Source organism: Pleurodeles waltl, chromosome 10, assembly GCF_031143425.1.
Source record: "Pleurodeles waltl isolate 20211129_DDA chromosome 10, aPleWal1.hap1.20221129, whole genome shotgun sequence".
NCBI classification, from domain to species: domain Eukaryota; kingdom Metazoa; phylum Chordata; class Amphibia; order Caudata; family Salamandridae; genus Pleurodeles; species Pleurodeles waltl.
Window position 1 is genome coordinate 340,310,668 of NC_090449.1, and position 20,769 is coordinate 340,331,436.

Consider the following 20,769-nt stretch of genomic DNA (forward strand, 5'->3'; position numbering starts at 1 on the left):
CAGCAAGGCAACAGTCCTTTTCAGCAAAGCAGTCAGGTGAGTCCTTTGGGCAGCCAGGCAGCTTCTCTTGGCAGATTGCAGGTGCTGGTTCAGAGTTTCTTCACCAGTGGTATGTTGTCCCGAAGTGTCTGAGTTGGTAGGGTCAGAGGCCCTGTTTAAATACCCAAATGTGCCTTTGAAGTGGGGGGACACTTCAAAGAGTGGCTTAGAAGTGCACAAGGTCCCCTTTCAGTTCCATCCTGTCTGCCAGGGTCCCAGTAGGGGGTTTGGCAGGTCATTGTGTGAGGACAGGCCACTGTCCTTTGACATGTAAGTGTCAGGTTCTCCACCCTCCCAGCCCAGGAAGACCCATTCAGTATGCAGATGCGTGCAGGTGTGACTGAGCATCCTGTGTTCGGGGTTGTCTGAGTGAAATGAACAAGGAAGATGTCAACTAACCCAGCCAGACATGGATTGTAAGGCACAGAAGGATTTAAGTGCAGAGAAATGCTCAATTTCTAAAAGTGGCATTTCTAAAATAGTAATATTAAATCCAACTTCACCAGTCATCAGGATTCTGTATTACCATTCTGGGCATGCTAAATATGACATTGTTACTCCTTTCAGATCAGAATGTACCACTCAAACAGTATATGAGGGTAGCCCTAATGTTAGCCTATGAATGGAGCAGGCCTCACAGCAAGGTAAAGCAAATTTAGGAGTTTTACACTACCAGGACATATAAACTACACAGGTACATGTCCTGCATTCTCCCTAGATAGCACCCTGTCCTATGGGTTACCTAGGGCCTACCTTAGGGGTGACTTATATGTAGAAAAAGGGAGTTTAAGGCTTGGCAAGTACTTTTAAATGCCAAGGCGTATTGGCAGTAAAACTGCACACACAGGCCGTGCAATGGCACCCTGAGACATGGTTAAGGGGCTACTTATGTGGGTGACCAAATCAGTGCTGCAGGCCCACCAGTAGTATTTAATCTACAGGCCCTGGGCACATGTAGTGCACTTTTACTAGGGACTTACAAGCAAATTAAATAAGCCAATTGGGTATTAGCCAATGTCACCATGTTTTAAGGGAGAGAGCATATGCACTTTAGCACTGATTATCAGTGGTAAAGAACGCAGAGTCCTAAAACCAGCAAAAACAGTGTCCAAAAAGTGGAGGGAGACAGGCAAAAAGTTAGGGGTGACCACCCTAATGCTATCAGGTCTAACAATCAGGTAGTGTCCTTGGGATGCCTCACGGCAGGGACACAGGGGAGAAGACAAAGGGCCAAAAAAGGTTAGCAGTAGGGGGACACAGCACTTGCAGCCCAGGCAAGGCCAGGGGGCCGCCCACAGTGATTCGCTAGCAAGGGAAGCCTAGCTGCAGAAACGCTGACTAAGGGCGCCTCCTGAGAAAAGGCTGTGCAGGAACGCTGGCGACCAGTAACGTAACAAGTGAACCCAGGGTAACTGGAAGGACACAGAAAGACCTGATATTATGCATTGAACTTGATAAACAGAAATTGCTTGTCTCCGTTTGTGATGTACAAGTTAATAAACTGCGGCCTTTTATACTCCAGCAGTGTCTCCCCTCATCTGTTTCGCAGCAAAATAGGGGGAACTTGGAACATCCAGGAATGGCCAGGAGGGGAAGATGGCCCCTCGCCCTTCTGGCTGGGGTTAAAACGAGGAGCAGTACGTTGCAGGGCAGACACTTGCACGTTGAGGGACAAAAGGAAAGAGCCATGGATTTTTGTTCAAAAATGGAAAATGTTAGTTTCGCCCTCTATGTTGCTTCCCCATCTCCATGTTGCTCTGGCTCACTGTGGTCTTATGTGCTGCCCATGTTTTGGTTTGTCTCATCGTGTGATTTTTTTGCCCCACCCATGTTGTTAGCATCCCTGTTTTGCTTCTCACTCACTTGCATCCCCTGTTTTGCTTTCTCACCTTTCCTCTGTGTTTTTGTTTTTTCTTTTAGTTAACAATTCAGCTTTGACCAGTAATTACAATTTTTTTTTTTAAACCCTGTGTCATTTTGTTGATGCATATGCGTGGTTTATACATCCACAAACTGATGCAGGCGCCCTCATAAAAAGTTTTTATTTTTAAAATTGTTTGGCAAAGCAAATACGACGGGAAGATGAGACCTTTTGGCTTTGCCAATGCCTGTTTCATCTTGAGGACTGCCTTTTCATCCCCGTTTCCCTCTTTCTCTTATGAATCCTGGCAGAGAAAGTAGAAGTGGCAACTCACATGGTGACAATGTTTCTCGCATGATATTGGCTCGCTTCACATGGTCACCTGGAGTACAGCCGATTACTGTGAGCACCAGGTTAGGTGGAAACGACTGAACAGACTGGGTTTCCAAGGGTTTCCATCTCTGCACAGCTGATGTCCGTTGTGGGTGTTTAAACCTTACTAGGACATCGGTGGCAACCTCAGAAGCTTTTGTATTTTTTTTTCTTTTTTCAGTGGTAGGGGGCGGAACATCTAGGTGCTTCTTAGGCAGTGCTTGGCCCTTGCCCCTCCGCACATGGTAAATATTTTTGAGAAGTTGGCAGTCTGTAACTTTAATCTCAGAGAGTACACCTAGCATGTCTGGCGGGGGAAATGCTTTATTCAGCTGGCTGTTTTAATCTTCTTCTTCTGATAGTGGTCCAGCCATTTTGCAAACACACCATCAACGTCTCTCCAGGGAAAGCACCAGCCTCTTCTCTCAGGATTATCCACCACACTACAAATGTTTATTTAAAATGCCTTTCTCTAATGAAGCTCACTATTATAGTGGTCATTTTGACCCTGGTGGTCTTTTGACAGCCAGGGTAAATGTGGTGGTCCCACCACCAAAAGGCTGGCGGTGCAGACCGCCACATTATGAGTGTGGCGGGTTGGCCTCTGCCAACCCTCCACAACTCCACTCATACCGCCATGGTGGTCGGAGCCGCCGGGCCGGGAATGATCATCTTCAACCCGGTGGTCCACAGAAGACCACCGGGGGTATTAGGAGCCGGGCTCCGATATGGTTTACGAGCAGTAGCACTGCTATGAAAACCATGGCAGAAAGGCTACCGGTGACAGGGAATTCCTTCCCTGTAACAGTTAGACCCCCCCCCAGCAAGCACTAGACCCCCCCAAAACCCCCTTCAGCCACATCGCCCCACTCCCTGCCTACATGCACAAAGACACCCACAGGCACCACGCATTCACCCATTCACCCATTCACCAACACTTGCATACACACATCCACTTATACGCATCCATACACACATTCATAATAATATTAATACACGCATTCACAACTACATTCATACACACATTCAAGCATGCATACTCACACCCATCTAAAAAGGTATGCTCACATGCATACACACTTACATGAAGATACACACTCCCTTCAACATTCAGACATGCATACAACCACGCATTCACAAATTCATACACACATGCAGACACCACACACTCATATATGCACAAACAACACCCACCCACCCTCCTGCCCCCCTACCCTGTCGGACGATCACCTTGCCTGTTCCAGGGAGAAAGACGTCCGGCGGGGAAGGGGCGCTTCCACTGCCGGAAGCGCACGCCAGTAGGGCACCGCCAGGTCGTATTATGGCCCATAATATGGCAGGCAGTGTCCGACTGGTGGGGCAGGGCCGTTGGTGGAACCACCAGAGCGCCTCCGCCCTCCAGCATGACTACTGCTGGATTTCCATCCAAAGTGTGGCGGAAATCCGGCAGTGCCCTTGACATGGTGGGTGGGAGACCACCAGCAGTGGCAGTCTCCTGGAGCCCGCGGCTTTAGCGGGCTTCATGGAAGACTGCCAAAGTCATAATGAGGGCCTATGTGAGCTGATTTGAGGTCCATTCCTCCTAAGGTCCCTAAGGGTCCCTTGGTGTTTGGCATGCCCAGTGACTGACTATGAAACATGTGGTTTGTTGACTTGACTGCAGGCCAAGATAAAAACAGGACCACCACTGGCTGGTGGAGCGTGTTCCCACATGTGCATCTGTTACTTATGCCTCACTAGAAATCACCTGGTGTGGGTTTGTGAGATTTCTCTCCATCTTCTGTATGTTGGGCTTCATGAAGAGGAGCTACAGGGCTGAGAAAGGCCACATAAAATCTTCCTGCTAGTTATTTTTTAACTGATCTAGCATGAAATCCATTTATTGGCCCCCAAGAGTGTGGTTTAGACTTCTGGATGGAACCCTTCGAGATTCAGAGTCTTCAGAAAAATCTACTCCCTTTCCTTACATCGTGGGATGTCAAGGCCAGGGCACCACACAACTATCCTGCACACTCATTGCCTGCCAACTTATTGCTTTGTACGGTCTTTACACGTTCTCTCTCTTTCCCTCTCTCTCTCCCTTTCTCTATCTTTCCCTCTCGCTCTCACTCTCTCGATCTCTCTTGCTTGATATAGCTCTATGTCCTTTTCTGTCTCTTTCACTCACTCTTTCTCTCCCTCACATGCTCCGACTCCAAAATCGTCCAGAACTTTCATACTGATACTACAACAATTCCTCTGCAGAAGCGCACTTTGATGATACACATATTAACTATGTAAGAGAACAAAGAAAGAGCTCGTGCACAGTTAAGGAACCCATTTCCCCAGATGTGAAGCTCCTAGGATTAGCCTTTATAGCTATGACTTGAGCAATAGGCTTGTTCCAGAGAAAATAGGAGCAAAGTATGTAAGCAGCATCAAAACAACATTAAAGTTTAGAAATCAAACAGTACAATTCCCAAACCAGTTTAGAAAAAGAAGAAGATGTAATAAACAAAAGAGCATCAGAATAATAACAATTGGTTAAGAGGATGGGGAGGTTTGAATTTTTGAAGAAAATGTAAAAAGTCCCTTAATAAACGATGGGAAGGAATAAAACAATGATCGTGAATGTGGCCTTGGTGACAAGGCACCTTTTCAGGCCAACTGCAATAGTGCATGGGTTGGGAAAAGTCTGGTGATTCACCACATGGATAATTTTCGCTTTGGATTTAGCCTGCCATATGGGAGACAAAGTTCTCCATTGTGGCAAGGTAGGTTTCTGTGGCCAGCAAGGGATCCATAAGGCTGAATACATCGAATTTGAGGTTCCCAGTCTTCAGTTTTGGCACCAACTTAAAATCTTTCGCCAACGAAGTCACTTTGTCACTGGGAAAACTTGATCCTTTTTTCCTGCTGACACTGTAAACTCACACTTATGATCAAAGCACTCCCACTCCTTGGGATGCCTCACTTGGAACATTACCCCTTCCTTGCTATTGCACCTTTTAGGCCAACAGCGGTGGACCTGAAGGAGTCGCACAAGGAGACCCAAGAATCTTCTGGATGGCAAATGCCAGGCAAAGTAGTTGTAAATAGGTGCTGCAATGAGTGCCTCACTGGAAAGTCCTGGTGTCACGTGAACAGGTGAGTTCATAGGGCAGTGTTATCTTCAGCATTCCTTCTTTGCTTCCACAAGCACAGGACCCAGCACAGTTGAAACATGTGCCCCTAGCGCAGCTACCCACCTTCCCAGATCCTTGAATCGAAACAAGAGTCCCTGGGTTTGTCATGGCGTGATAGCAGGACACACCAAGGTTATGCCACCTCTCCAGCATTACCATTAGGGCAGCACTGAGGTGGTCAGAGAGTTTTCATTTTGCAAGGACATTTCACACCAGGTAGGGGTATAGACACGTTTTTATTCTGCAGCGTAGGGCATGGAGCTGTGGCTCCTGGTCAGATGGCAGTGGGGTACCTCCTTGCACCTGGAGGTGGGCAGGAGTAGGATCAGAGCAGGTATTAAGCTTGTCAGAGGTCAGAGATTTCCCCTCTGGGAAGCTGGTGGTTTCACCTGTTTAGTCTGGATAGAATGAGATCAAGAATAGGACTGAGTGCTGTGCAACGTATCCTCAAATCAGAAATTGTTAATAGTTGTAAATATTTTTTGTGGATTTTGAAGACGGGCCTGTTAAATAGAAGACTGTAATTTGCTGTAATCAGATCAAAGATAGGTTTAGTTGTGATGTTATGTTTTTGTTAATAGATGTGAACTGTGTGTACCCAGTTCAAGAGAGTTTCCAATCATGCCATTGATTTGGTTGAGTTTGTTGAAGGCAGGATCTATAACTGGGAGACTTCCAGGTCTGTGTCTTGTACAGAGTTTGGGGGATGGGAATCCCACTCAAAACATGGCAGATATCCCTTCCACAGTACTACAAGTGTTGTGGACTATAATATACTTGTACATCAGGGGATAAGAATCTGTCACATTCGTGACAGAGTATTCCATCTGTCAAACTCTAAATAAGGCCCTTAGTCTTTTTTCTGGAGCTCAAAAGTCCTAAGAAGAACGTGGAGACTGAGAAGAGCTCCATGAGGCTCGATTTGTCATATCCAGGTTCCTACTGAAGCCTTTGGTTTTGGGACAAATAGCTTTGAGCAGGACAAACATGAAAATCATAGCTGTGGAAGGCTACTCGTTACAGGAGTTACTCTGCTTCCTTCACTTTCTCTCTTTTCTTCAAACTAAGTGACTTGTTTGGAGTTCAATATCCTCCAGCTGTGCAAAGTTGAGAGACATGGATGGATAAAGCTTGTCCTGGTGCTTTAGAAATAAAAAGAAATGCTATTGAAAGATGAACTACCAGAACACAGATAGCATAGTTCACAGATCGCACATAGATAGCTAAACCACTCACTCTAATGAGGCCTCAGCTAAAATCCAGTCTTAACTGTTCAGCTCATTCTTCCATAAAGTTGCTCGATGTTATCCTTCAGGAATCTGGGATTAAGAGAGACCAGCTACTCCGACCCTTGGGAGCCAATACTAAATTTGGGAACAAGGGAAAGAAGGATGAAAGGCCTAACTTCCTTCTCAGGCGTGCCTTAGCAGGTTTCTTCTTGTTCTTGTCCTTTACCAAGTGCTGTTGTTTTCTGAGGTCTATGGTGGAAGCCGTTCTTATAGTAGCCATTGACTAATTAATTGTGATGGTATATTAACCTATTTTAAGAAAGGACCCACATCAAAAAAGTAATAGAAAGCACGACTGTGGTGGCTTTCAAAGGTGACTGAATGCCAGTTCCAGTGCTGACACAGTCAACCCTCCCAATGACGGACCATTAGAATATGGGCCTCACTCTCCTCAACAGTCAACAACTCAGCCTGGGCCCAGGCCACCTTCTACGGTTCACCAGAACAAGCATGTCCATGAAAAAGTGAGCAGCAAAAGCATGCTTAGAGCAGAGCACTGTTGTAGTATAAATACATATTCAACTATCAGAGCTCCTGCTAGGCCTTAGTGTTGTTGTCTACCTTAACAATGGTCTTCCCTCCTCATGAGATAAATGGAGTGGATTGTTTTGTAATTAACCCCCCCCCCCCCCGGTCTTCCAGTCGGAATATTCGACCAGCAAGCTCCCCAAAAGTGACATTTCTTCTAAAGATTCTTCATAGGGGACATCCTACAACCTAATTACATCCACCTTAAGGGGAGGGAATCTGACAGATCCAGTGGAGAAGCTGTTCCGGCTCGGTAAGAGTTGAACAATGTGTAGGTTAGACATCTCTATAACATATTTACCAGGGATCTAACTTTACCAGTGAATTGGATATTTAATTAATAACAGAATACTATGACGTCTGATTTCCTAGCCCTTCCCTAAACCAATAAAAGGAACATGAAGTCAACAGTTAAATATTTTTGTTTCAAGAGTTTAATTGGGTTTTACAAAGTGCATGCTGGAAAGACGAACAAGGCACAAGAAAGCACAGCGGATATGCCAAGAAACAACCGCACATGGAGCAAACAAACACAAAACACAAATACGAGCCCGGCCATGTCTTTAAGAAACAACAGCAAACTACCTCGCCCCATCTCGCGGGAAGCTCCATTAGAAAACAGGAAAGAGGGTACAGCGAGGAGGAGAGCAGTGATAATATGGAAGCAAAAAGGGACCAAGGAGGGATGGATGGAAGGGGAAGCAAAAGAGGGAAGGAGGGGAGGGAAGGAAAGGGAAGCGAGGAGAAGGAAGGGGAGGTGGAAGGGAAGGAAGTGACGGGGTGGCGCAGGGGGAGGAAAGAAAAGGAAAGGGGCAGAGGTGGGTCCAGGCAACAAAAAAAACGGGAGAAACAAAAAAGAAAAAAAACAGAAAAAACTACAGTTACAAGAAAGCAAAAGGGTTGATCGCCCACTGCATGTCCCAGAAAACTGAAGGACAAGGAGCAAAGATGGCCAGTCAGACTCAGTAGCTGGACCACGACCTGGGACCTCCAGTTCAGGCACTGGGATCCAGGGGTCCGGAAGTAGGGCAGCGTCCGCTCCTGGCGCCCTTGGAGGCCCCCACAAAGGCAAGGAATGGCAGTGTGAAAAGGCCTTGAGGGCCCCTCCAATTGTCCCGAAACGTCTTCAAGTGACCAATAAGCCTGGCAGTAATGCGTCTGTAGGAGGACAGTTTGTACATGTCTTGGAGCCAGGAGTCATAGGATGGGCAAACACCACAGAGCCACAGCCAGAGGATACACAGTTTTGCTCTGGTGAACGCTGCAGAGAGCCGTCGTATTTGCTGATTATTTATTTCAGGGCACTGTACCATGTCACTGAGAAGGATCCATTGAGGCATAAAAGGGCCCCGCAGAGGGGCAATGTTCTTAATCTTCGTCACAGAGGCCCAGTACGGAGTTAGTAAGAGACACTCCCAAAGAGGGTGAACAATGTCTCCCTCCTCAGAGCCGCAGTGCCAGCAGGAAGCTGAGAGGAGTAAGAGGGAAGGTCGCAAATGAAGAGGCATCCAGTGCCATCCATGGACTATTTTGAAGTATCTGAAGTTCAGTCTTATTTCCAAGAGAGCGCCATCTTGGGTGGCCAGCAAATTGCCCAATCCTAATACGTGTTCTGCAGACCCAGCCTGTCGGACAACCATGTCCGCAGGGTACGAGAAACAGACATTGAATATAGGTGGTCTTATAAGATTTGGTAAAGGTCTGACACCACAACCTTATATGTGCCCATTTTCTGCAGATAGTTTGCGATGGGAGAGCATGCCAGCTGTACCAGAGTGGGGCCTAACGTCTGCTGGACACAGTGCTGAAGACAACGGTAATTTCAATAGAAGCAGAATGCAAGTTGTATTGGCCTTGTGCTTTGGCAAAGGATTTATACTTGTGGCCCAGAAGAAGATCCGAGATTGAGTCGAGGCTTTTAGAGTGAAAGACCTTCCACAAGGGTTCAGTGCCATCCATTAACAATGAAGCATTGCACCAAAGTGGTGCTTGGAGTGGAGGGTGGGATGGACTTTCAGCAGAAAGTGGGCCCTTCTCCAGGCATAGATTGTGGTGGTCAGGACTGGATGAGAAGAGATGGGACGATCCAAATCACCAATGTACAACATCCCAAAGCCACTAATGCGGCTGACCAGTGCGTCCTCCATGGGGACCACTTCGGCATATCCAAAGAGGAATGGAGGACATACTGCAGGGGCATAAGTTGGGAGGCCAGCCAGTAGTCCTTGATGCCAGGAAGACCCATCCTGCCAGCTGCAAAGAAAGCACATAACTTCACAAGTTCCAGCTGGGGCTCACAGCCCCCCCAGAGGAAAATATTAATGGTACTAGCAATGGCCTGCATCAAGGTAGCAGGGATCCAAAAGGGGGTCATCAGAAAGTGGAATTTAAGCCTGGCAATATATTAATTGTGTTTTACTGGGCCTTACTCCAGAGGTAGAGATTAAGTTGGGACCACTGTTGAAAGTCTGCCTTGATACAGGTATGCAGAGGGAGGAGATTGCTTTTGACCATGTTGGTAAGCCCTGGGGAGACCATAATGATGAGGTATTTTAAAGTGTCAGGGACTCAGGACAATGGATGGGAGCCAAGGACAGAGTGGGGTGTGGATGCAGTCAGGTGCATGGCCTCACATTTCTCCCAGTTCACTTTGTAGCCAGGGAGGCCAGAGAAACAGGAGATCAATGCGATCAGGGCACCAAGGGAAGACACTGAGTGGTAAAGCTTGACCAGGATATCATCCACTTACAAGTGCACCTTACGGGTCTCCACTGTGGCTGGGATCCAATTGATGTTTTGAGAGTTATGGCAAGCAACTGCTTGGGGCTTCAAGGCTATTATAAACAGTAGGAGGGGCAGTGGGTACCCTTGCCACGTGCCACACAGGTCAGGAAAGGGGGCAGACACATGGCTATAGAAAGCCACCCTCACTGAGGGCTGAGTGTAGAGCTTTCACACCCATGCCTTGAATGTGGGCCTTCTGCCAATATGGTGCAGCACCTGCAACATGTAGTCCCACTCCACCCTGTCAAACACTCTCTCTGTGTCAGGAGAGACCAGCAACCTCTCGGTTGGATCATTACGCATGTACCAGAGGACATGAGAGAGCAGGAAGGTGTCACATGGAAGAACCCTTCACGTAAATGTGTATTTATACAGATTGAACAGCAGTGTTAGCCCACACAGTGAAATAGCACTTTTGAATCCTGGTAATGCAGACACATGTCAGTCGGTTATTTTAAAAATACCACAATGCTTTACTTTGACGTGCTTTGCTACAGATTAGCGTGCAAGTAGTCATTTTTAGATGGGCAACCCTTATACATTACTTTCTGAGTCACTCATGTGGGTGGTACTTCACCCTACAGGTGAAATCTGACTTTTATGCCACGGTTGCCATTTCTGAGGTGATTTACTGTGTCATTACCAGAAAAAGTCAGATATGCTGATTACTGTTACCTGATTAGTTACCATGTTTTAGATCAAAGGCCCAGAAACACAGAATGCAGCCATATTCAGACAAAAAAATGGATAACCGTGCAAGACTATTCACTTTCCAATACACGTCCAATCAATGTCTTGCACGCACCACCAGCCTTTCTGGATTTGGACCATAAACACCCAGTTACGCAATAACTTCATCTTTCTTTCAGCCCAGATATACCATGTTTAGGTTTCCTCCAAGGCTCCATCACAGTATGTGACCGCAATCCTGTTGGAAGACTGCGTCTGTTGCAACACTCAATGCATGCCCCCTGCACACCACAGCACTACAATGAGATAACAACAGAACGTAACTTAATAGTAAGAAGCAAGCCATGGTAAAGTTGGAGCCTCCGGGGGATCTGTTTCCCAAACTCCTGTGCGGAAGGAACAGTAGTGGAGGACCCAGGCGGGCTAGTTTGCTGCAAAATTGTAGATTTTTAAACCCTTAGCTCCAGATTCAACTGATATCACCAAAAAAGGGGTTTGATGCCTTCCTTCACCAGAACCTGTATCCAGGTTGTTATACAAAATATATATTATATGAGTTACTCCCTATGCATAGACCCTAAATGATCGACTTAGTATCCCACAATAACACTGGGATCGGAATTACCAGTCCTCCCGATATTGTTAATGGTGGACGCCGCATTGCTTCTCTTAATTCTGGACCATTCATAATGAGGGTCTAATAGTTTTCATTAACATCTAAAATCGCTTGATAATGCATAGTCACGCATGGCAAAATCACTTTGCTTTCGTTATTGATTAGCTTTAAACGTGATTTATATTCTTCTGTTATTTGGTCCGCTGTAATAACAGGAAAAAAGAAATGATATGCAGAGAGACATTAACGGTACACGGCACCGTGGGGGGAAGGGGTGGCTGACACAGAGCGGTTGGGGTTTGCGTCATGGGTGTAACTATCAATAGTGCAGCAGGTGCAGTGGCACCGGGGCCCCGCTCTGTGAGGGGCACATTTCACCCCAATTAACGACTGTTTACTGTTTGTTGCTCTAAAGCGAGGGGGTGAGGAGCTCAGGTTCTTCCCTTGTCCCTTGTTACGCCAGCGGGGTGTGTCCTTGTGTGAGATGCAGCCGGGGGGAGAACGCCACAACGTCAAAGAATGACGTCACACTGTTTCCACCACTCTTTGTTGTTGTGAAACCAGCAAAAAAGGGAGCGGTAAGAAAGATATCGATAAGATAATTGGTGCAAATCTTTCTGTCGTTTCGTCCAAAATGTGACATGGCAACCAAACAAACCTTTTTCCTTCACTGCACTCCTCGTCACGCAAGCAGAAACAATGTTCCGAAGTGAAGCTGCCTCTATATGCCACGGTGCAGAAAACTTTGGGCAACAAACCCCCTGCGCACATTTGTTTGCACACCCGTCGGTGTATTCACGCTGTCATGTATGCGTTGGTGCGTTCATCGGAGCCCTCCGAGAGCAAGCGCTGGGACAGCTTCATTGACCAGCATTTTTAACCCATTGAGTAGACGCCCCCGGGGTCAGGGCTCCTTGCTGTGCAGGAATCACAGGCCTTCATTGCCATTCCGCCCACACCTTGGACTGCCCAGCTGGGCCAGCCCTGGCCTCCACAAGGTTAAAGATGGCTGACATGTCCCTACTGTCTCCTTGGCAACCAACTGCCAGGGGATGGCTTGATAGTGAAAGGAGCGGAGTTTGGGGGAGGGTGTTAATGATAACTTAAGTCCAGGGGAGGCATACAGAAATATTGGGGAATTCCATGAAGATTTGGCCATGGAGTCATACAAAATTAGGTCTCCACCCTATGCCAGATTTGATAACGGGCCCCAACATTTTCATTTTCGCAGGTCACATTACTACATGTTCTACCCCATAGTGAGTTTTGAATATTGTCATGCAACAATACGGAGTGCAAGCCATCGACTTTGGTCATATCATCAAGATTAGAAGATATTGGCAAGTATAGATTTACTATTCTTACTCCCACTGTGTACCTTGATGATGTACATATGTTTACAAGTTATGTTGTTGAGGAGATAAGATTAGTAAGTGTATATAACCTTCATTCACTTACCTTGATGATTAAGTGGTACTTGATATCCGGAGTTTGATATTGAGGTAGGGCAACATTTTTCATCCACTATTGTGACAGATATCTCCTTGAAGATACTCAATGGCAGTGAACTGAGTGGGGGTCTTTTGTTAGATGGGGGCTAGGAAGATGCCACGTTTGCATGTTTATTTTACAACTCTGCTGTAGAGAAATGGTGAATTCGAAATGAATGTAAAATGCAATTTAAAACAAAATCATCAGAGTGGGTTCTATTCAGGAGGAGGGTAAGTTTAATTTTGAAGCAGAACTCCTTTGTGGGATACAGTTTTCTGTTTTCCTAAAAAGGGGGCACATTGTGCAATCTGGAAAAGGGAAATAAAGGTATCATTTTACACACCGAGATCAGCATGTTTATGGCCGGGTGCCCTCCACTACGAGGCAAGGTGGATGTAGGAGCAGGTGACCACAGACATGTCCATTCAGCTGCCCAGGGTGTCTGTTCTGTCGGGGTGCTCTTCAGGTTCAGGCGCCTTCCAAACCAGGCATTGAATGACTGACAAACCTGGCACTGAATATACCAATGGTTACTTCAATGTGTCTATATTAATCGCCTTGTTATATTTTCGAGTTGATGGATGTTTACAAATTTTTTTTATACTATATTGTTTATGGCGCATATCATTTGCATGAACTCCAATACTTTTATAGTATAGTATTTAATATGGTGTAGTCGGTATATAAAAAGATGCTTTTATTTGTCACACTGTGCTTCCTTTTTTTACTGTGAGAAGTATCTTTAAATGAAACAGTTTCTTTCAACAGGTTTACATCCACAAATTGCAGGCAAAAAGTCTCAACCTATTGTATCCCGTAAACTCCTGCATGAAAAACTGACCGTTCAAGCACTTATGTTTTTTTAATTGACTACTGCTTCTTTCTACCTACCTTCTTTCTCCCTCATCTGTGTACAAGTTTCTCTAATAAGCTCATAACTATCTGCCTTAAAGCTCTTTTGAAACCATAACAATATTAATTCCAGCTAGTAGTGGGCCTCATGTACCCGCTTTAATAATCACATCAAACAAAACAAGCCCCCACACAGCATGCAAACTAACCCCAATAACCAATTGACCGACAACCAACTAGGTAGGCTCTGAGTAGCGTGCTACTCACCGTAAAGTGCTTCAACGCCTCATCAGGGGTAGTAAGCGTTATACAAATACTAAATATATAATGTACCAAAGAAGAGAAAATAAAAGAAATCATACTAAACTAGCGATAGATGTGTACTACAATATGCAAGAATAGAACACAGGCTAGGCCCTGGCGGTGCCATCCTTCCTACAGTTTGCCAGTGCAAGCAGAATATTTTGAAGTTATATCACAATTGTACCAGGCCACGTACTAACTGGCATCACAGCCCACTGCAAGTTGCTCATGGCTAGGAACCGAAAAGGGGTGCAGCCAGAACTGTACTATGTAACCTATTAACCTCAGCCCTTTCATCTGTGATAGAATGATATATAAATCGGGCCAAAGCTTTGACACATGTTAGTTTTGCTCTATAAACTCCATCCAGCATAAACATAAAAATGGATCTACTGTGAAAAATAGGCATCTCAGAGTGGAAGCTGTTGGCTTTTCGATGCTGAATGTGTGATAACATACATGCCACAATTCCACAAATAAGAGGCCTACTCGCTTGTGGGACCTAATGACTTCGTCATTTCTTTTTTGGCCATACTGAACAGCACTGGTAAAAAGCAGTATGATAACTTCTCTGCTTTAGCTCCTCCTTCTAACGCTTTGGTCCCAGAATCAGAAATAAGGGACTCATTACAAGTTTGGCAGTCCTTGGACCACCAAGCTTGCGGTGGAGGTCGGACGCCACACTCCTGGTGGTCTGACCGCCAGATTACAGTTCCCTTCCATGAAAAGGCTGCCGGAAAGGCAGCATTGGAGTCCACAGGGGGGCCCCTGAACTGCCCATGACCATGTCGTGGGCAGTGCAGAGGCCCCTTTTCAGCACCCTTGAAAAGAGCACTGTCTGCTATGGCAGACAGTGCGCATTCCGAGGGTGCTGTGTGTGATGGATTTGGCCTCGGCTCTCTCCAATGCCGCCACAATGTTTGCACCAGGCAGACTGGCGGAAAGGAAATAATACAAAGTTTTCGCCGGTCACCCCGGTGGAAACATTGTAATGCGACGGTGATGAGGCCGCCAGCTTGACAGCCACCTCACCACTGTCGTATTGGAGTTGTGGCTTTTCACCCGGTCCTAAGTAACCTATTAAGATAACTCAAACCCATACTTCACATCGTTCCATAGGCACCAACATCTGTGGGCACTGACCCCCACCAATATGTCAGGTCTGGAGCTCCAAGCTTGCAGAGGCGAGGCAAAACCAATTTCATTGTTCTGGTGCTATTTGAGACAATGTTAGTCCCACCCCTTTATCCACACCATCACCAGAAGTGAAAAGTTTGAAGGGCTTATGAAGAGCCCTGACTTTAAAGGGCATCATTCTTGAACAGCAAAGGTTAGCACAGCTTTTCTCTTCAGATTCCTGCAGCAAACCAAAATCTAACAGACATTTTATTTCATTTCCAGCACCTAATAATCTAGATCATATAGAAATAGTTCTTCAATTTTTTGCTATCACCACAGGGAAAAAGCATTATTTACTTCAGCAGACCAGTAACCAGGCAGGTTTATTTCACTGCTGAATGAGCCAGTTCCCTGGATCACATCACCAATTACCAATTACCCAAGGTAGGGACCAATCTTCCTCTTTTTTGTTTCCATTCTTAATTTTTTCACCACTTTCTAGAATCTTCTATGTCATTTTTTCCAAAGTAGCTTTAATGAGGAAAAAGCAAGGCATGTTTGGCTGGCTGCAACCTGAAAGGAAAGTTGTGGCTGCTATTTTGTTTGTCACTTGGCACTAGGGAGGGAAATATAAAGTGTGAAAATACATAAGGGGTCAGGATACAGCTATCCTGATCCAAGAGGAGTCATGGAGGGGGTCCCTGAGGGACCCCTCATGGGCAAAAAATAGGCAACTTTTTGGGGGGCTGAACTGCGGATCTACTGCTGCGCTCAGTGCAGCACCAGTGTAAATCTGCGATGTTTCAGTGGATCAGGAACTCAAGGGAAAAAAATGCACCCACTAACAAATCAAAGCCCCACCATGTGCGGCGGTGGTTGTATTAACGTGCAGTCAATTATATGTTACTTTCTGTTAAAAAAAACATGGAAATTCACTGAAAAAAAACAAACGTTACAGGGACATTATAGTTAGGTTGACGTTTTACCCATACAAAACCATAGAAATTCAGCAGTTATAGCTTTACTTATAGTTATACTTACCTGAAGAAACTATAACTCATGCTGTTAAGTAACTTTAGGCCACAAGTTATAGGTTCTTTTTTTTTTTTAATCATTTTATTGTAAGCACTGCAAAATGGTACAGAACCCAAGAGGGACCAAGGTCCCAACATTTGCAAACAATAGTACAAAATAAATCAGAGAATATAGGAAATGAGTAAGACATTGGGATATTACCAATCGTATTTTGAAAACATACCACAATGATCAAAAGATCAAAAGAGAGAGAGAAAGAGAAAAAAAAAAAGAAAAGAAAAAAAAAAGAGGAGATAAAAAGAATAATAAGAAATGGGGAGTAGGCAGAACATCGTGCTATAGGACGTTTTTGTGGGGGGAGCAAAAGAGGATAGGGAGAATAAACCAGCTAACAGGGTGATGAGGGCATGAATACAAAGTCATCTGGCCCTCCGGGAGTAGAGGGTTCACTCCTCACTGTGTCGAAATCCGAATTGAGAGCAAGTCGTGGTATGGTATGTATGTACAATAGGACATCAGTTTTAGGCCGGGTATCTTTACGTTGGAGGTCAGGGTATCGGGGTAGTTGTATACACCGGGATAGTGTATTGTCAAAGTAGCAGATCAATTGGGATATTGGGGCTGGGTCTTTTGACTTCACTCAGCACAGTTCATGCTTATTAATTAGTGTTCTTTCAATGACTCAGAAAGATGGGTCTACGAATGGAGCATGCTAGAAGGAATAGAAGAGAACAGGATCGAATCCCTGATGGAGCTGAGAGGAAAAAGAAAGAAAGAAAGAGAAAAAGAAAGAAGAAACTGATAAAGGGAGAGAGAAGCAGAGGGGTGGTGGGAAGGGAGGGAAAGTAGGGAAAAAAGGGGGGGCAGGTGGTTTCGGGCGGCCTACGATCATCCCACAGTGAGGAAGGGGGCCCATACTTGGTTGAATAATTGAGCTTGGTCTTGCAAGTTATAGATGATTCTTTCATGCATGGCGATACGGGTCATAGCTATGATCCATTCTTCCGGGGTTGGGGAGAACGCCGACCGCCAGTGATGAAGGATGCAGATTTTTGCGGTGGCTAGTGCTGTGTGTAGCAATCTCTTGTGCGGTCTAGATAGGTCTGGGGGGGGGTCGTGGCTTGTAAAAGTATGAGAGGGGGAGGAGTGGTAACGGGAGTAGCATGGATTCAGCCAGAGTGGAGCCCACCACGTCCCACAGTGGCCAGACCATTGGGCAGTCAGTTAGGATATGTTTTAGGTCACAGCATGTCTCTGGACATCGCCAACACTTCGCATGCGGAAGGAGTCCTGTCCTGTGCAGTTTCGCTGGGGACCAATGCCAATCGTGTAGGACCTTAAAGAGGCAAAACTTTAAACGTGCCTCCCGGGTACCTCTGTCCAGGGCCTCTAGGATGCCTTCCCAGTCATCTGGGTCTAGTGTCTGTTGTATTCGGGTTTGCCATTGCAAGCGTAACTTATGTAGAAGAGGTTGGGAATAGAGCTGTCGGGTGATTAGGTCGTAAAGTCCCGCCATAACTCCCCTATGTTGCCCCCACTGCTGCAAGTAGGCCACTACGGGTGAAGACTGGGGTCCTCGTCGGATAGTATCGGTCCCCTGACAGATGCAGTGCTTGAGTTGCAAGTATCTCCACTCTTGCACGGCTGGAGATCAAATTCTTCCCGTAGCCTGAGGAAAGATTTGAGTGGGTCATTTTCCAGGAACTGGGAAAGAGTATGAATGCCAGCTCTCTTCCACTGTGGCCAATTAAGCACTTCGCCGCGTATCCGAGCCCCATACAAATGATCTGATGAGTGCATCTATGCTTCGTCGCATATGAAGGGACACCTGTAGGGGAAGGAGCCCCATAATATAGGTGAAGCGGGGCACCGTGACCATCCTGACCGCTTGTACTCGACCCCACATAGAACGCCCAGTTGATTCCATTTAGCAAAATCAAGTTTCATCCGTGCAATGAGGGGATCGATGTTGTCCGCCACCATATGCACCAGGCCCGGATTGACTAGTACTCCCAGATATTTGAGGCGTTTCGGTGTCCAGCGAAATGGGAAGCCTAGGAGTGCTGCTCTTGTAGTCATCCGCGAGAGGGGGAGCGCCTTGCTCTTATCCCAATTGATGCGGTAGCCGGAGAGGGTTGCGAATCCATCAGTGACCTCCAGCAGAGCTGGTATGGATTGTTCTAGATCTGTGAGAGTTAATAGGACGTCATTGGCATATAAGTAGATTTTAGAAATACCTTCCAATAGCGTAAGGCCTGTTATGGAAGGGGAAGATCAGATAGCTGCAGCAAGGGGCTCCATTGCTAGCAGGAACAAGAGTGGCGAGAGGGGGCAACCCTTTCGTGTACCTCTGCGGATAGGGAAGGGGTCTGAGAGGAAGCCTCCACAGTTAACTCTTGCTGCGGGCTGATCATACAGTAGCCGCACCATTGAGATGAATCTGTCTCCCAGACCAAATCTCTCCAGTGTCGTAAACAGGTAAGGCCACTCTATGCAATCGAATGCCTTTTCGGCGTCCAAGGACAGAGCCAGCGCCATCTCCGGTAAGTCCCTTGAGGTCCATAGGGTATGGCATAGAGTGCGCAAGTGGTTCCTAGAGGTGCGGCCTGGTACAAACCCCACTTGTGTATGGTGGATCAGGGACAGTATGACTTTGCGTAGTCTATTTGCCAGGATACTTGCTAGGATTTTGATGTCACCATTTAGGAGAGATATGGGTCGATAACTGTCGCACAGCAGGGGATCTCTCCCAGGTTTTGGTATAATGGCTACCATGGCATTATTGGATACGGCCCCCAGGGTCTGCACTGAACAGGCTTCATTCAAGGCCGCATGCAGGATGTCAATCGCCTCTCTCCCTATCCATTTGTAGAATTCTGCTGGGAATCTGTCTTCCCCGGGCGATTTGTGGTAGGGGAGGTCGGAGATGACTCTTTCTATTTCCTGCCTGCTTATTTCCCCTTCTAGGAGGCTGCGTCCCTCTTCTGACAGGGAGGGTAGGTCAAGGCCCGCCTGGAAAGCTGTAATCTGGGCAGGACTGGATGTTGTCTCTGGTGTGTAAAGGCACCTGTAGAAAGACGCAAATTTGTTTGCGATAGCTTGCAGGTGTGTTAGTATTTCTCCGGAGGAGGCACAGATGGCCAGAATAGCAAGGGAAGCTGTCCTCTGACGAAGCTGGGCTGCCAGCAGACACCCTGCCTTCTCGCCCTGTTTGTAATGTCTCCCTTGTAACCTCTGTAGGGCGAACTCAGCCTGGGAGGTACATAGCTCATAAAGGGCCATTTGGGCACGCTCTAGGTTTCGGCGCCCTGAGAGGGAGGGGTGTGCGTGTATTGTCTAGTGCGCCGACGAATGTCAAGTTCCAGTGCCGCCTCTTGCTCGTTTCTGTCTCTGTTCGCCAATGCAGCATCCCGCATGAGCTGTCCCCGTACCGATGCCTTGGCTGCGGCTCACATAATTCGGCTAGAATCAACAGTGCCCAGATTATCTTGGGCGAAGGTGGCTGCGTGGTCCTGTAACTGTAGCTTACCCTGGGAGGAGCGATAGCGATGGACTGCAAATCTCCAGGGTTTGCGGCCCGGGGATACTAGGCCCAATTTGATGGCTATGCTAATTGGGGAATGGTCCGAAAGACCGCCCTCTAATATGCGTCGTCATGGGTATGGGCCACGAGGTTGTGGGATAGGAGAAAGTAGTCAAGTCAAGATTGGGTGCTGTGTACCAGTGAGAGAAAAGTAAATTCTCGTTCTGTTGGGTGGGTCAGCCTCCAGTGGTCCACTAGGCCCTTGTCCGATAATATGTCGGTCTGTAGGGCTCTATCTGCATTATTACTGACGTCCAAGGGTCCCGTTCTGTCCAGTACTGCGTCTCTGACTATGTTCCAGTCACCCCCTATTGCATAGCGAGATGCCCCTATCTCAGTCAGGAGTCGGTTGATTTGTAGGAAAAAGAGACGTTTTGGGCCATTTGTTGCGTAGACAGAGCCCACATACAGTGAGGAGTCGCCTATCTTTAATTTAGCAAATACGTAGCGACCCTCACAGTCAGTCTATGATTTAATAACGCTATGGGGGAGGGTTTTACGCAGCAATAGCGGCACTCCAAATTTTCTTGGAGTATTCTCCGTACTGGGTGAGGGTGGGTTGCAGCTAAACAGGGAGGTGCCCACCCAGTCTCATCGCAATTTATCGTTTTCCGGTCTGTCTAGATGCGTCTCTTGTCATAGGGCAATGTCAGCCTGTTTGGAATTGAGATAGGATAGGGCTTTTTTCCGCTTTATGAAGTGGGTGAGGCCATTTATGTTCCATGATATGATCCGCAGAGGAACTGCTGGTGCTTTGTTCGGATCAGACATCCCTGCGCCTTATGGAAACCTACCTGGGTGTGGGGGCACTTGGGACAGGGCAGAAGGGAGGGGATGGGGGGGTTAAGGGGAGGGAGAGTAGGGACTTGGCGCGGACTCTAGAGGCGGGGAGGAGGGGTGGAGAGAAGAGAAGGTGGGAAATAGGGTAGGGGAAGAAGAAGAGAAAGGAGGAGAGGGGGTAACTGCAAAGGAATGAAACAAGTGGACAAGACTGAAAGATAAAAGAAAGATTAAGAAAATCAGGACAAAAGTCCAGGCGTTCT